Source organism: Athene cunicularia, assembly GCF_003259725.1.
Source record: "Athene cunicularia isolate RWA chromosome 13 unlocalized genomic scaffold, athCun1 chr13_part1, whole genome shotgun sequence".
Lineage (NCBI taxonomy): Eukaryota > Metazoa > Chordata > Aves > Strigiformes > Strigidae > Athene > Athene cunicularia.
In genome coordinates this window covers 9,297,270-9,313,478 of record NW_020799117.1, presented here as the reverse complement: position 1 = coordinate 9,313,478, position 16,209 = coordinate 9,297,270, and the positions used below count along the sequence as shown (strand labels likewise).

At 40.1% G+C, this 16,209-nt stretch overlaps 1 protein-coding gene across 5 annotated transcripts in view; it reads left to right on the top strand.

Annotated features, from left to right (window-relative positions):
• Positions 1 to 16,209, top strand: part of EBF1 (EBF transcription factor 1) — a 270,249-nt gene that overhangs the window by 92,450 nt on the left and 161,590 nt on the right. The gene's annotated exons all lie outside the window — the stretch shown is intronic.

Sequence of the window (16,209 nt, the reverse complement as noted above, 5' to 3'; positions counted from 1 at the left end):
ATACGTAGATAAGTGTGCTTTCAGTTCCTCAAACAAAATAAATGCTGTAACTAAATGCTTTATGAAGTTGAACATCATATTGTACACAACTTCGCTGTAAAGCCATTAGAAAAAACACTGTGAAAATCCCCTATTATGCAAAAAGGTGTATGCAGTATTTCCTGAGTAAAATGAGATACAGTAAGAGGTATAACTTTATGGCTCTTTTTTTTCTATTACCTTTTTGTTTACAGAAATTAGGTGAAGTACCCAAGCACAAATCTGCTTGGAAATGAAACAGCACTTGGAATCCGCAGTATATGTAAGTGGGTATCTTATGTTTAAACAGGTGAGTAGTCTCCTTGACTCAGGACCTTAATGACAGGCCGAATAATTGTACTGCAGCTTGCTGAACGTGTGTCCAAAACTACAATTTTAGCCCCCAGCTATTCAGTCCAGTGCAATCCAAGCTCTTTCACAACTTTTTCTGGTGGGCTGATGACTCTTACTGCATTTTATTTCGGGGACCAACTTCTAAAAGAAAAGTTTATGAAAAGATGAAGAATCACATTTGCATACTGTAATGGTAGCTTGGGAGCACTAGGAAGAGATTTGTTTTCCCTGAGTATCTTTGTAGGGACAAATTCTGCTCCATGGAGAAAGCCTGCTTTTGACACTGTCAGAGAAAAGTGCTGTCTCTATTTAAAATAATAGTGTTGAATCAGTGTTAGGAAGAGTAGTATTGAGTCATAAAAACTAATTATCACTGTTCAAAACATTCTCAAATACACTTAAGTGGAGGTTTGTTGCATAAACATACAATTAAAGAAAGAATTTGTGATGAATGTAGGAATACGCAGCTCGCAGACTTACTGTTTACTGGTGCAGTTAACAGATGGGTAGGCCAACTGATTCACAGATGTGCAGCTTATAAATATAAACTAACGTCTTACTAGTGATGTATATCTGCAAGTGGCAACAAATTACTTTCTCTTTAACTCTTGGCTGTATAGTGGGGTGGATTTTAATAATACAGTAACTGTCATTAGAGCTGGTGATGAATGATTAACAAAAATACACTGCGCTTCCTCACTCTTAGGGTGCACTGCTGCAAAGCGCTGGTAGGACCAATCTTCAACGTATTTTGGGGTTTGTTTTTGCAGGAAGTGTACAAATCTTGTATTCTGAAGCACATCTCTGATATTTTAAGTAAGGCATTCCTAGCAGATGCTAATAAGAATCACATCGCTTCTTGTCCTTGGGTTCCTTTGAGGGGATGAGGGCACTGGAACAGGAAGAGAAACTGGAATCTTTCCATGTTCCAAACTATGATTTTTTTTTTTTTGTTCTTAGTTAATAAGCCCTTCATCATCTACAAACCAATGCACTGATGAAAATAGAGAGTTAAGGGGGGGTGGGGGTGGGGGTGCGCGCTGAATTCCATTGTTATATTTGCTCTTTAAATAATTCAGTTGCAAAAAAATCTGAAGGCTGTTTTAGCATTAATTAATTATTCATTAATGACATGCTAATTACATGGTACCTTTGAATATTTAACAAATGCAAAAACAAGCACTGTAGTTATGTTCTTAATGTAGGAAGAGATTTTTTACTATACTACCTCTTTTGTAGAAAAAAATAGAACTCTTTTTCGATGGACTAGGGAAAGTCATAGTAGTGGCCTACTTTCTATTCACTATCTTCAGTCACTCTTTGTACAGTGGAATATAATGTCCTTATCTAGACTTAACAATTGACAGGGTGGCAATCCCTTGACTTTTGTCCAAATGATTTCTCAACAAAAATGGGTTAATTATCGCTCTCCGTAGCTTTTTGAATAACAAAAGGCCACGGTTCCTTTTCTTCTTTTCTTTCCTATTTACTGTATGGAAGCCTTTGAAATGCGATAGTTTAATCGGTGACACCTTCTAACCGGGGATTTCTGAGTGCTGGAGCTCTCTGCAATGAGCTCATATTGCTGTGTGTGAACATTACCATGATTAGGAGATATGACCTTTATTATGCCAAAGCCACCCTGGACTTTAAGGATGAAAATAAAACCTCTCCAAACCTCTCCATGCACTGAAGTAGGTTTGGATTGTTTCACCTCATAAAAGCCAAGCAGTGTGCTAACAATGTCCTTTTAATACACAGACTCACGGAGCTACACTCTTGACCAGCTTGTTAAAAATATTAATTGTTAGCTATACCGCTCAACTGTTCTTTGATGAGTGTGTTTAACTAAACCAGATTAGACCTTTTCAAATCTTTTTCCCTGTTTGCGAACTAGCTTGGACATTTTGCAATAGACTTTAATAACCTGGCTAGCTATTTCCCTTCAAATACTTTGTTTTGTTGTGGGTTTGTGGGTGCAAAATGTAAGCCAAATAGTCAACAGAATTTAGAGTCACTGCCCTTGATTTTGCTCTACTCTGTAATTCCTCAGCGGGAAGATAAGTGACATAGGCACTACTCTAATTTGCATCCTATAGCCTAGATTTTGTTCTCCTTTCTAATTAGTTGGTAACTCCCATTAACGTTAATAGTACTTACAAATATGCATCAGTGAGAGAATAGATCCTAGTAAATCTGAGCATTATTAGGGCGATACAAAATTAGCATGTAGTACACTTCAAGCTCATGCTGAATTTTATAGCCTGCCTGGCTATAAAGGAGTAGAAATGCATTCAGTGACAAGATGAGGGAAAAACAGAAGTACTTAACTCGAAGAAATAGGAATGCTCATGCATCCTGCATGTGATTGTCTTCCCAAATATGCCTTCAATTGAAGTAATGTAATTGTTTCAGAGCTGGCTCGGTCTCTCCCCCTCTTTGTTCTGCTGTTTGGAGGATTCTTCTGGCATCTGTAGCAAAACTTGTAACGGCAGCCAGGCTGGGTTTAGACTGTGTAGAAGACGACAGGCAGGCTCTTCTCCTCTTAGATGTTCCTTTTGCATTTATGAGATTTAATCCAGTGACAGAGAAGGCCAGAAGTAATATAATTCATTACTTGGGTATGGGTATTACTTGGGTATATTACTTCTTTATTCAGTCTTCTGGGAGAGGTATTTGGCCTGTGCATGCCTGAAAACATACGGATTAAAAAGTCAGGGAAATATATGGCAATGAGCTGGGGAGGAAAGTTCAGTTGTGCTCAGGAACTTTGACAGGTACCATCAACACCACCTGCAGCATCTGCTCTCCAGGTGGGGTAACACAATTCAGTGAAACATTAAACCTGAGTGCTAAACCTTGCAAGATGCCATAGTGACTCCACAGCTACTGATGACTGGTGTGAAGAACTGGATCCCTTATTTCAGAGCACAGTGGAGAGGCATTCACAACACACTAGACCCCAAAACTCTGTTCATCAAATAAAAGCAAGACACAGAGCTTTACTTTGAAAATAGCCAAAAATGTACCTAGCTGTGAAGCTCTGTGGAAAAGTGGCAGAGGACTAGGGTAAGGTCTGCTTATTGCAAGATGTGAGCCATTCATGGAGTAACAAGTACAATCAGGGCTCTGGGTTCCCCCACCTGGGACAGGACACAGATCTACTTGAAGAGACAGACGTGTTCTGGTGAGTAGTTTCCAGCTCTTTATTTTTTAGATAACTATTTTTGGCTGCATAAAACCAGCTCCTATGTTACTTTTCTTCACCCTGTGGTTACTGGTCAAAATGTTAGCCTAATGCATATAAAACATGTGGAAATTTATGCAGATGAACTAGGGTCATGGTAGAGAGAGCAATGATGCATTATCCCAGACAAAGTATTCCCAGTCTGCCCTATTGTTATTATTTATTATTTGACATCACCAAAGATACAATTTTTATGCTGTTTGGGCACTTTACAATGCAGCTAAAAAGATATGATCCCTGCTTGAGATAGAGGATAACAAATTAATTTCAGACGTGGCAAAGCAAGGAGAGGAAGGGTATAAGAGGGGGAGAAGAATAAGTGTTAGAAGTGGTCTGAAGCGTGTGCATAGCATGAAGGAACAGTGTTTTTTTTAAAAAGGAACATTGTATAGGGTAGAAGTGAATCTTGCTGGGGATAATGTGATGCAGAGGGTAGTGACAGTCTTCAGGGCCAGACAAGAAGGATGGTCCATGTTACTTGATGTGCCGTGGCAGAAGAAGAGAGATGGACTGATGGCATGTACTGGTTAGTGTCACTGATATAAAATACCATAAAGACTACCACAGCAAGCCAAGCTTTGCAGGAGAGCACGATTCCCTCAGTCCCTGCACTCAGCCCTGACATTGAGGCAGGCCTCATGCAGATGGAGTGTCAGAGTTATTTTGGATGGACATGGAGGTGGTAACCCCTTTTGCAAGGACTCGGTGCAATGCCACCGAGCACTGCATCTGAGTGAATTGCCCTCATGTTGCACTTACACTGTATGTCAGCCGAGTGCAAAGTGAGCTGTTTTACTACTTCCACCCACTTGCTTCTGGTTTCTGAATGAATTACACCTGATGCGCAATTTACAACGATGTGTCGGTTGCAGAGCTACTCCCATCACTCAGTAGCATGCTTCCGCCAAAGTCTTGAAGGTTTAAGGCCAAGAGGTGCTTTGGTTGCAGAGCTGCAAAAGAAAAGGGAACTTGGTCAACCTTACCTTGTAAGGATACTTCTGTTGCAAATGTGACTTTTAATACCAAATGGCAATTAAATGCCAGATTTGGGTTCCTGACTGCAATTAAGTGTTTGGATTATGAATTCATATTTGTGAGATATCATGGCATTAAATATAATAAATTAAGTGAGGGGAAGGAGAAGCAAATGAGAGGAAAAAAGGTCCTGCTGAAACATATTCAGACATGACATTTCCTGATGTCGATAACCATCAAGGGCTTTGCTTCTCCATCCATAAAGACAAGAATGCCACCTGTCAATCAAAGGGAGAGCCACAACAATAGATCAAGAAAGAATGAAACAAACAAACAAAAAAGTCGTCTTCCTTTGGGAAAGCATGGGCTGCTTTTTTTTGCTGATGATAATATTTATAATGCCCACATGCAAGCGCAAGGTGTATATAGGTGGTGTGTAGCTTATATTACAATGCTTCATCTCCTTTTAAAATTGTATTCACCCAGTGGGAGAAATTATACAAATAAGGCATTTCAAGCCACTGAAGCACGACCCATGTTTGTAAGAGTTATTTTAAAATAGGTTCTTACTTTTGGTGCTCTCCGTGACTGAGAGCACCTTTTATCAGTACTGAATGTTCAGTTTAAAATAAAAGATAGTTTTTGCTAAATCACAGAAGTTTGGTTGCAGTGTCACCAATTCTTATTTATAAAAGAGAGTTTCTAGTCTTTATAGTTCAGAAAAAAAACCCTTGGAAATCATGTTGTTTAATATTGGAAAAGTCTTCTGCAAGTTTTCACTTTTAACATTCCATGATTTTTAAAACGACCTCATGATGGACAAGTGCTGTTTGCATACAGCACATCTGGAGTCTGAGGTATGGGGATGAGTAATACAGCTGCATTAGGTAGATAATCAATAGAATGTATATTTTTTTTCTTTGTCTTACACAGACTAAAGTTAATGTGAGTGGAAATTGTCGAAGTGGAGCATGGTTACGGTATAAGTGCAACACAGATCTTAAAGTCTGAAAAAAATTAATAAAGAAGAATAAAACATGGATACTGAATACATCATAATGTATGTTTCACATTTGAAAACTTTTCCCATCTAGAGTAATTTGAATTTCTTCATGTTGCCATCCTTTGGTGTTCTGATTAGTTTCTATATTCCTAGCCTATGGACGAGCTTTTCCTAGATGGAGACCAAGTGCAAGAGAGGGCCAAACAGCATCTCGATAATAAGCTTTAACTTTGAATATCAACCCAGTGCTGATACAGTCAAAATAATGTCAGACGATGTAACTTTTACAGTTCAGTAAAAATCTCCTCGTAGTTTGTGAATGCAAATGGCATCCTGTCTTTTGCAAGCTGAGAACACATGACAGGAAGTTGAGAGAAAATAAAACTTGAAAATGAGGGACAGGAAATTAAGACACAGATCAATTAGATGGGAGCCAGCCGTGCATATGTCTGGCCTGGGAGTAAAACCATGACATTCTTTTGATGGGTGAGTTTGAACTTCCGAAGAGGCTCACCATCCATGTCTGATACTATATTCTTTTCAGATCTGTGCGTTTTTGAGCGTATGTCTGATACTGTAGGCTTCTGGGAGTGAAGTCATGAGCTTCAACAGGAATTGAGGAACTGTTGGTTCCAGAGGTCCTTGGAAAGGCTGGACCCAACTGGGCAAGTTCAATACTGCTGACTGAAAACCAAGGATTCCAGTCTGAAAAAATGTCAAAGTCTCATTTAATTTTCTTCAACTTCAGGAGGAAAGCAAACTTTAAATACGCTTGCCTTTTTTTTTTTTTTTTTTTTTTTAAATAAGAAAATAATTTCAAGAATAGATTATTGCTCTGCGGTAATAAACTGCTCTGGTGCATTAGAGGATCGTGGTTCTAGTCTGCGCCTAAAAGCAAGGAATGGAGTCCAGGTTTTAAACATTTCAGACTAGAGTCCTTGACCCAATAGCTCTTTTAGGCAGAGTGTACTCTTTTTGCTTTAAAGATCTACTTTGGGTCTGAGGTACATGGAAAAATTGGTAGAAATATTTGCAAGAAGTTATATCACTGAGGAACTTCCATTTGTCAGTGTAAAACGTGCTGCTGAAAACCTAGCACTGATCACCTAAGAATCTGTCCCTGACCTGTGTTTTGAATATCTGGAGCATGTTGCATGACTCTTGGCAGTCATGCTGACTTTAGCAGGGCCGTGCCTCTACTGTGAGGCAATTCTGTGCTCTGCCTGGGTCTCTGGGTCCACAGTACGGATACCTTCTGTATGCATGTCAGAATAAAACCTCGAACTCATTGATTTCCTACAGGCAAGTGGAGGAGCAGCAGCAGGATGCTCCTACAGGTCTTTAATCCTGATGACTGGGGACAAGGAGTGTAGACAGCTAGGATGTACCACAGTGTGCATCCTGAGAGTGGGCTGCAGACACCACTGAACAGTCAGATGATAAGGATAAACATATTATAGTCTTTCTCTGAGACCTTTTCTTAGCAGCTGCAACATTGCTTAAGAGTTCGTATATTGATGCCTCTGTTCTCAGGAAACTGCTACTTTTATGGTTGTGTTTTATTTTTTTAATTGTAAAAGAAGCCTACAAATTCAATTAGTATCACCAGAAAATAAATGCATGTCTACAAGTCTGCAGCTTATCTGGTACTGTGCTTTATCTGTTTTTCCCTTGAATATCCTTGAAAATTTTTGTCACTTTTCTCTTATCTCCCTCTAATTTGCCAGTATTTCTTGTCTAATCTTGCTGTCCAGAGGAGAACACAGTGCTGCGGGTGTGCACCCATCAGTGCCGTTTGACCACTGCATGCCGCCTTTTGGACATCTGTCTCCAACTCACCGATCATTTTGTAGCCGTATCGCATGTTTAATTTGCTGTCCACCGGCAGTACAGTGATCTTCTGGCATCTCAGAATTTTCTTTGGAAGTCATCACACCAACAGTCATTCTGGATAGGGACATTTGGGTGCACATGTTCATCAACTGCCCTTCAGAAAATGTCACGGTACTTAATATATGGGATGTATTTACTGACTGCTATCAAGTGCTTCCATAGAAAGCTTCTATTTACTGGTATCATGATCTGCAGTTGTGCTTCTCTTAGTGTTTACTCTTCCACATCCACCTCAATGTCATCATTTGGACTTGTTGCTAATGCAAACCTGGTGTGTTCAGGAGGGTATATGGATGGATTGGCACAGAATGAGCACTGAGAATTTGTAGTAAGGCTCTTCCCATGGTTGTCATTGTCTCTTGTGTTACAGTACATGATATAAGCTCACATTTGAGACTGCTATGTGTCAAATATAAGCTAAGGAAAGAACAGAACTCGAATTGGCCTTCTTTGTCTGATTTTTGCCACAGAGGTGGATCCACTCACATGAGCACAATGATATGCTAGAAGTCAGCTACAAATGACTAAACTTCTGCCTCTTTGAAGATGTGGTTTGGACACCCCAGTGACGCTGCCTCCAGTGGTGCTTTCCTCCCTGCAGTGACTAAACAGAGTGTAATTTTTCTCAGAGAATCTGAATGTGCCTATAATCACATGGGAAAAAAAAAACCCAGTGGGGCATTTTCTTGGTTGACATCTCATGTTTGCATTCAGGCTGAAATCCTGCCTCCTCCATGACCCATGGTTACTCTGTGTGTGGGCGAAGAGCTAACCATGGTGAATGCACCTCTGTGTCGTGCAGGCTGTACAGCAGTGCTTTTCTCTTTTCTCAGTACGGTGGAGGCAGCAGGCAGAGATGGGGCTGGAGGGAAGCAAGGTAATGGCTAGAGGGCACTTAGCCCTTCAGATGCAGTGAAGCTCCCTTGAGTGTTTGTGGACATCAGCTGCACCTTTGCTCCCCCAGGTTTTGCGCCGTGAGGGAGGAATCCCTTCTCCAGACTTTACTTGAGAGGTTGAGCACATAACTTCAATACAGCAAGCAAGTTTACATCACAAAGTTTTAAAAATACTTCAGTGATTTGGAGATGCCCTTGAAATATGTCTGTGATACAACACTGTTCTCATTGCTTATATCAGCAGCATCCTGAAATGGAGCAGCTGAGCACCCATGAGCAATGACATGGTTTGGACTGGTTTGAACATGCAGCAAAGGATTTGCCTGAAATACTTCATCTTGTCTTCAATTTAAGAATCTAGGGTTATCCCATTTGCAGAGGTGCTTTACCTTGAAGCCTGTACTCATCAACAATGTTTATGTGCAGGGAGGCCACACGTGTCTGATGGGGACTAAAGTTGTTAAGAGCCATAAGGCTGCTGATCAGTGACTTGAGAGACTCCTCTTGGAAGTCCTGCTTTGCCAGGATACATTCCTTTACATAAGTTTCCTTGGTCTTCAGTTTCTTAATAGTAAAACTGGAAGAGTAGCCCTTCATTAGTAGCTGCAGTCTACTAAAATTGGCAGTGGCACTGCTGATAAGCAGGGCTGGTGAGAAAATTTTAAGCATCATGGGAAAAGCAGGTGGGTACATCCTCCAGCTCTCAAGAAAAATGTCAGAGCTCAGATATCAAGGTGCTTGGCCCCGTGAGGATAACTCCCATCTACAGAGGGCTGGGCTGGGCTGGGCTGGGCTGGGATGTCCTCTCTCACATGGATGGCTGATGTCAGGATGAGCTCCTTAAGAAGATCACAGCACAACGCAGCTCTCAGCTTTGATGGCAGACTAGGAGATGGCATTTTGTGAAGCTGGTAGAAACCTTCTGGAGATGTAGACTGTTAGCTTATAAACACAGCTCCTCCTCAGCATTTTGTACTAGGTGGGATAAAGTTTTCTGTCATCTTTTATGTTTCTAGGGAAGTTGCATTTTTGGATGAGAAGGTGTCTTTGATTTCAGACAAAATATAGATCCTGAAGTGGCTAATCTGCAGAAAGAAACTGATGCCTGCTTTAAAAACATACAATTTAGGCAACCCAACCTATTGACCTTCTAACTTTGGACTGCCAAGACTGCTTGCTCAGTACATCTGTTTTTCTATGTTTCTGCCTGTAATTATGTTGTCCTCTGCAGTTACGATAGTGGTTTATCCTGCTTTAGAAATGTTATGTTTTGAGGTTAACTTTCCCAGGGGGTATGTTTCTTTCTTTCTTTTTTTCCCTTTCTTCTTTTTGTCAAAGCAAACAAAACATAAAATCCCACGCGGGAAACAGAAGCCAGGAAGAAACCTATTAGAAAGAGTTAAAGCACCTTGCGCTGAGGGGACGCGTCTGTCAATGGGAAATACTGTATAATGTGGTTACTTGAAAATGGCAAATAGTCCTGCATCTTATTGAATGAAAAAGGACAAATGTCACAGAGCCTGATGGAAAAATAAAGATAAGGTTAGGGGTCACGTGACCCAGACGTGTCCCCTGCTGTCCACATGAAGGGCAGCTCTCCCTGCATCTTGCTGCGATTCCTGCTTTTTACTCTGTGTGGACAAAATGATGATTTATAGCTCCTGCCGTTGGGGTGGTGGGTGAGTTTTCAGGCAATTTCTAATTCTCTGCTCCTGACTGTAACACAAAAATTCTTTTCACATCTTACAAACTGAGATGGTCGGATGGTGCCACTGTAAATATTGTTTATAAAAATCACTTTGGGGGCTGTTTATTCCTCATTAAAGGTCCAGTCCTGCCCCACTGAAATTAACAGGAGTTTTGCCAGTGACTTCAAGAAGGAAGGATGAGACTCTTTTATCTCCAGTATATTCTGATGTGTCACGTTGCGGTGTTAGCAAATGCCAGGGGTAGTAACTGTGGGAAGCGGGTGGCTTTGCACTGTAAGGCATGGATCATATTCCCAGGATGAAGCATCTCTCTGCAATATTAATTCAGGGAGTGCTGTGCTCTTTGGGTTGTCCAGAGGCTGCACATGGACCAACAGACACAAATGGCCTCGGTCATCTTTGTTACCCTGCAGGGTAAGGCCAAAGGACGAGGTGAATTTGGTGGCCTTATGCTGGTTAAGTTTGAGACCATTCTCCCTCCTGCCAGATGGAAAGCAATACAGTACGGGCCAGGTGTTTAAAATGGGATCTGACTAGAGACCAAAGCTTTGAATACCAGCTCTAAATTTGAACTGTAAGTAAAGATTTCCAGTATTAAGCTTGCATGTGCCATGTTGTATTTCACTTAGCAACTGAGCAGTGTCCAAATGCTATTTATTGGAAACACTGGACTTTCGCCACTGAAAAATATTTGTGGTCCTTTGGCTTTCTGAATAATTTGAATTTTGTTTGGTTTTGCCTCATCTGACTTTTAAAAAAATTTTCTTGGAAACAAACTGAATTTTTTAAAAAATTAATTTGATTTAAACTGAAACAAATTATTGCCTCCATTCTTCAGGGAAGAAAAGGGAGACTTTTCTCATAGAGCCCATTTCTCTAGTTTTTTAGTTTCTTGCTATTCTAAATAAGGAAAACTTCATAATCTTAGAACTGTAGTAGTTTAAAAAGAAGATATTGTAAATGTGAGCTATATTTTTAGTGGCCTTAGTATTAACATGTACCTAGTTCCTTATTTTTTAGCATACAAGGGCAGAAAAGTAACATTCTGACCTTCTTAATCATATGAGTGAAATTTTGGGGTTGAAGCGGGTTGCCAGGAAGTACTGTGGTCTATATTACATTCTGAGTAAAGCTGAATGTCTGTGTCTTTAACCTACTGCAAGGCTTTAGGACAGATGAAGCCCCTTTAAATCAGCTTACTGCTTCACTATGTTGAGATTACTACTTGAGAGTCCGCTGCTGTTTTGAAAATATTTCTGCAAAATGAACTTAAGATTGTTATCATTATGTTTTTAAATTCATAAATGTATTTGTCAAGGAACCAAACAACTTGAGGATTGATCAGACCAGGTGTTATTGATACAAACGTTGTCTATTCAACAATGCTTATCTCCACCAAAGGAAGATCTAGGACCCTTTGTGAATTTTAGCCCCTGCTCATGACAAACTGGTATAGACGTATCTAATCGTTAGCCCTGCTTGCAGGACTAGTATTTTTTGTGTGTATGTGCATTTATAGGAGCCATAACTTACAAAACATTTCTAAGGGTTTTTTTTTCCTGTGCAGATGTGGGACTAAGCAAATAATATTTCTACATGACCAAATTCCCAGTGAGGAAGAGTGCAGCAAAGACTCATACCTACTCCAGGTTCAGACCTGAAGAGTGTGAGAGTGTGTTTCTTCCATCTAGTTCAGTTGATCTAATAGATTACAACCTCTCCTTGCAAATGATGCCTTGCTTTACTAGATCCTTAGCCTATCGTGACCTCACCCCTATAACTACTCTTTCATTGGAATAATCATAGTATTAAGTGTACCAGTAGTTTACAGTTATTTAGCAAGCTGGAAATGATTCATTCAAACTGTTTGATTAGGACTTGCAAAACAGGCTGCAATCAGAGAATTTCGGGATGTACTTATGAATAGGTGGGCAGCTAGAAAAGCAGGGCTACAATCATCACAACCAAGCAGGTTACTCAAAGCTAGCTATTTCGGAACAAAAACCCCCTTACAACTACAGCTCATGCTACATTGCCTTTTAAAGGGATAGTTTTAGATGCAAATTCATTTACAGAGGTAGATGAGATGAAATGTGCGACAGACACACCTGACTAACTCGCATTTTGTATCTCTAACACTCAAAAGTACAATGCTTATGGTAATGAATTTTATCTATTACAAGGGAAAACAATCACCTTTGATGACATTATAGAATAAACACATTTAACAGCATGCTGAATTGCTGAAGTATCATTTTCAACGACCTCATTAGTGTCACTTAATTAAAACTTCCTGCTCTTGACTTTGATGCTGGTGCAGGCAAAAACACAGAGGGAATTGAACAAACAACAAAAAGGGAGGGGGTATCTTCTAGTGATAAATAGCAGTAGTTGCTAATGAAACCAAATTATGTACCTTTTTCCTGCAACTCCGATAAAATAATATGAAACACACAGCAACTTTGCATCAAACAAATTAATCAGCTGTCAGCAGATTCGCCTGATAATAATCTCCTGCCCTTATTGATAATTTAAGAAAAAAAGTTGTTTTTTTCTGTACACAATCATTAGGTTGGTGATAATTAAAGCTTCAGCTTCAGAAATGCCATAATAACCGTTAATTAGCAGGATGCTATTTTCAACATAATTTGCTAATTAGGGAGGGAGCTTATATAGTGTACGTTCCTAATTATGAAAGGGTCTTGCGCTGCAGACTCATGTGACTGGAGTGTAAATGACACCATTATGGGGGTCCTGGCAAATTTTAATTATTTATTTTGAAAGTATACTTTATTCAGAATTATTTAGCCAATTTAAGCATGTAGAGTAACTGCTTTTCCTCAAAATCCCTTTCCCTGCACTGACACATTTTGCCCATCAAATGCAAGATGCCAAGTATTTTGTTGGATAAACTCCACTAATTTCAATAAAATTAAGCTGGCAGAAAATTTAGCTCAATATATTTCCTTCATGTGGTTAGAGGACAGATGCCAAATACTGCATTGATTGCTGTGTTCTGATGTTCTAATTTCAGGGCAGAAATTGTGTACCTGCTGCTTGAGTAGGATAAATTTCTATTTCTCAGACCCAGTTTTTAGTACAGGACACAAACAACACCCACCCTTCGTACTTCATTTAACTAAGGTGCTTGAGTGTCAGGTATAAGCCTTTCTCTCTCTTTTTTTTTTTTATTAAAAATAAATAAAACACTATATTTTATGAAATAGAACTTGACTAAATACATTATTTAAAGAGAGAAAAGTACTAGAATATGAAAAAAAGGTGCTAAGATAACAGGCATATATAGCCTTAAAATTAAGCATATGTTTAGTTTCAGGATCTAAGCTCATAAATACATTAGATATATGTAATCTGTGCATACATTTGTAATTTTTTATATATATTTCCAGATCTGTATGCATGTACACACATATATATACCTAAAATCAAACATGTACATAAACCATATACATATGTACATTTATATTGTAAGCACATATATAATTTTTTAAATTTACCTTTATACCAGTGTTAAAACAAAATGCTGCTGTCACCCACAGATACATATTCTTGCTTCCTGATTTGTAATAGTTGATTTCTTTGAACTGTTTTACCTTGTTTCAAATAAAACTATATTTCTCTTTCCCTTTAAAAGAAATGAAAACTTAATTCAATAATAAATGAGCTTCAGCTCGGCATAAGAGTCACTTAACTTAAATCTTTTTGTAGAGGTTCCCACTTAAGCAGCTTGAAAGACAGTAAATCACGTTGGGGAACGGACATCCCGGCTTCATTGCCACGCTGCGGAGTGCTGAATTAATGGCCACCTCTTTAGAATGTATGGATGTGCCTCCCAGCTGCCGGGCCTGACAGTGTTATAGCTCAATTAATGTGATTTTGATGTAATTGCAGATAGGGAACATAGCGCCTAAAAATTATATTTTGCCATAAGAATTATATTTTATCATCCAGATGTGGGGATGAATATGTTAAGTAATGGGGCTTCTATCTATTTTTATTTTCTGGTAACTTATTTAACAGAGAATTATGTGGTTTAGTTGCTGGCAGTTGCAACTGCTTAAAGGTCTGCATGGGAGGCAAAACATTGTTATGGTTGCTTAGCCTGCTTGTGGCTAGTATGCCAACTGATTTTGTTGCCTTATGAAGCAGTGCTCGTGAGATGCTGAAGGAATGTCCCCTTGGCTTAGAGTGAGCAGGGAGATGTTGGAAGTGGTTTTGTTCTAGATGCGAGCATTAGTTACTGTGATTCTGGTGCGTTCACTTGTTGACCGTGAAAAGTCTTTGCTTTCCTCTGAATCAATAAAAAAGAAGGTAGGGAAGCATTTCAGATTATTTCTTAAAGCATGCATGGCAAAGAGATGGAGAAGGAAGATGCATAAAGGGTTACCTCAATGAGGTTACATGGGACAAAGCATTGTAGACGTGAACCTTCTGGGGCAGAGGTTATCTTTTCTGTGCCCAGACAGGAAGGTTACGGGAAGTCACAAGGATAAGTGATAGTTGATTCCTGGATCGCCCAATTACTCTGGAGGTAGAGAAAAGGTAAAGTGAATTCACATTCACAGAAATCCGTACTTATTCATGTATTTTGTTTTAAAAAAACATACATAAACATATTCATTTGCATTAGGGAGGTAGAGCAGAGCAAGTACAGAATAAACATAGGAACGGGTAAAAGCCGTACCCAAACTGCTAGACTGAACTGGCTGGCATTATAACAGATTTACAAAAGTAAGTAATAATATTCAGGCTTGTCCCTTCAGGTGAGCTCTGAGCTGATCAGTGATACTCCTGCTGCTTGGTTATGAAGGCTGTTCAAGATGCATATCACCCTCTCTGACCTCAGTAAAATAATTACAAAGGTTTCCTTATGCTTTTATTACAAAGTGAAATAACATGGACTCAGAACAGGTAAAAAAATAATGGCATCTGACCCATTTGGTTTTTACCCCCTTTTTGGTTTTTTTTAGCACCCATTTGGTGTTTACCCCCTTTTAATAGTTTCTCTGCTATTTGGCTGGTTTATTTGCTGTGATTTCAGGCAGTCTCATTAGCACTGGACTTCAGGGCAGTCCTAGTACTTTGCTTGTCTATCAGTCACCGTTTGCTAGGCAGAGCGTGGGGATTCGCAGAGCACCTACAATTCGTTGTCAGTAACTGTTGTGCCTGTAAATCCCTGTGCTCTGATCAGCCACTATGGTGTCTCAGCTCCTATAGGCTCCAGGACTTTGATTTCTTGTGATGTCTACAGCAAATATCTTGAAAGGGCTGGCTTCTCATCCACTTCAGCAAAGACAAATCCCCTGATATACCCTTGAAACGCAATTTTCAAGGTACTTAACCACCTAGTACTTTCAGGAGGTTTCATTTTAGATAGGTTCTCTGTTTAATACAAGTAGTGAGCCTTATACAGTGTCTGATATTACACAGAGCTTTCAGGGGAGATGGACCAAGGCTTCACTTTTCCATTTCTTGGTACGCCTCTTTCACACACCACAGTGGGAGCGGAGGAAAAAAGGGGGTTTTGGGGGGAAAAAAAGCACACAAGAGGAACACAACTGTGAAACCTCAACAGTTGGCCGGGAGTCAAACTGTAAATCCCAAAGCCTCATTTTGTATGTGTACTTTTAGGCTAACTGGATTGCAACTTGACTAGATCCTTTTACCACCTGAACAGGCCACAGTAAATTAACCTGGAGAAATCTTGTCTGTTAATATCCCGACTCCTGGGCAGCTATTAATGGATGGTGCCCAGTTTTCAGTGCATTTATGAAGAGATTAGCAATAATGCGGCAATATTTTTACCACAGATTAATACCATTATCTTGCATTATCAGCCTTCGGCCTCACGCTGCGAGGTTCCCCGAGGCCTCAGGGGCTGAACGTGGGTGAGGAAGCCCTGCCTGAGCCGCTGTGCCCACACGGGCCGCGTTTACAGCCGCCTTCTCTTGTCCAGCAGCACGGCGCGACAGCAGAGCCCCCGCCGCGGTGCCTGGCGCGGCAGGGGTGACAACACCGCCTTTTCCGGGGGCGCAGTGCGCGGCGGCGGCCGCCAGGTGGCAGCGCAGAGCGGCCTCGCGCCGCGGCTGCCCC